The 1,431-nt window shown below is 46.3% G+C and overlaps 1 pseudogene; it reads left to right on the top strand.

Moving 5' to 3' along the window:
• The first annotated feature begins 471 nt into the window (after positions 1–471).
• Positions 472–962, top strand: LOC111816597 (annotated as a pseudogene).
• The last annotated feature ends 469 nt before the right edge of the window (positions 963–1,431 follow it).

Here is a 1,431-nt window from a genome sequence, read left to right as displayed (position 1 = left end):
CGCTGAGCTGTCCGGGGCGTCCATGGTGGCGGCCACTACTCCATCGCTGAGCTGTCCGGGGTGTCCACGGTGGCAGCCAGCTGATCCCAAGGTGTATGGGACTTCCGAGTTCTAACTTGGGGTTTTCCCAGTGGGCCCTGAGCCTTCCATCCAAATCTGAATCCTCTCCAGTGGGACAAGATGCATGGAAGGACACAGATTAAACGATTTTTCGCACCCTGGTGACATTTGCATGTGGAGAAAGATTCTGCACGCGACCGGCAGAAGAATCCTGCTTGGGAGATGTCTGAGTTCCTACAAGCAGAGAAAAAGCACAGAAAGGAAATCGGACTATAAATAGCAGGGCTGCCAAAGTTATTAGCAAACGTTCAAAAACAGTAATAATTCTTTTTAATTTTTTTATTTTAAAGAGAATGAAAATTTTAAAAAGCATTAAAAATGAAAAACTTCAGCTTTGTGCCCTGATCCAAGATGGCGGACGAAGCCACTCGCCAAGTTGTGTCTGAGATCCCAGTGCTGAAGACAAACACCGGACCCTGAGATCGGGAGTTGTGGGTGCAGCGACTAAAGGAAGAATATCAGTCTCTTATCCGGGTGGTTCGGGAAATGCTGGTACATCCATGACCTCCTCAAATACGAGTTTGACATCGAGTTTGACATTCCAATCACATATCCTACTACTGCTCCAGAGATTGCAGTCCCTGAGCTGGATGGGAAGACAGCAAAGATGTACAGGGGTGGCAAAATATGCCTGACTGATCACTTCAAACCTCTGTGGGCCAGGAATGTGCCCAAGTTTGGACTAGCTCATCTTATGGCCCTGGGGCTGGGTCCCTGGCTGGCAGTGGAAATTCCTGATCTGATTCAGAAAGGTGTGATCCAGCACAAAGAGAAATGCAAGCAATGAAGGCTCAAAGGACTGAGACAGGATAGAGGGACCTCTAATAGGTCATGTGCCTGTTTTCTTGCGCATCGTTCTTCTCATTTATCTGATGGCTTCCCCCTACAACCACCACCTCAGGTTGTTACCAAATAGCTGCCTTGGGCATCACTGGGGGGGGGGGGAAGACAGCGACACAGTCAGTAATGCCAGAGTTTCTGTACAGACAGAAGAAAGACTTGGACTTTGGGAGACCAAGAGGTGATTTATATCCTCTCCCCAAATAGAACAATGGAAGCCTTGTTCCTGGAGACAAAGGGGGAAACTGAAAATGAGTACATACCCTTTTTGGTTTCTGGAAATAATCCATCAATAAAAGCTGCTTCCTGTGGGGGGGAAAAATGAAAAACTTCAAAACAATGCAATAGGAAATCAACAGTGCTTGTTATAGCGCATATTTTTATCTTCGGGTTACCAGATATAAGCTTGCAACATTGGCCAAAAAATTTGGAAGAATTAAGCAGGAACTCTTCCTTTCCACAAATTAATAG

This window comes from Octodon degus, unplaced genomic scaffold, assembly GCF_000260255.1.
Source record: "Octodon degus isolate 3935 unplaced genomic scaffold, OctDeg1.0 scaffold00035, whole genome shotgun sequence".
NCBI lineage: Eukaryota > Metazoa > Chordata > Mammalia > Rodentia > Octodontidae > Octodon > Octodon degus.
The sequence above is the reverse complement of the archived record's forward strand: the minus strand, read 5'-3'. Positions and strand labels throughout refer to the sequence as shown.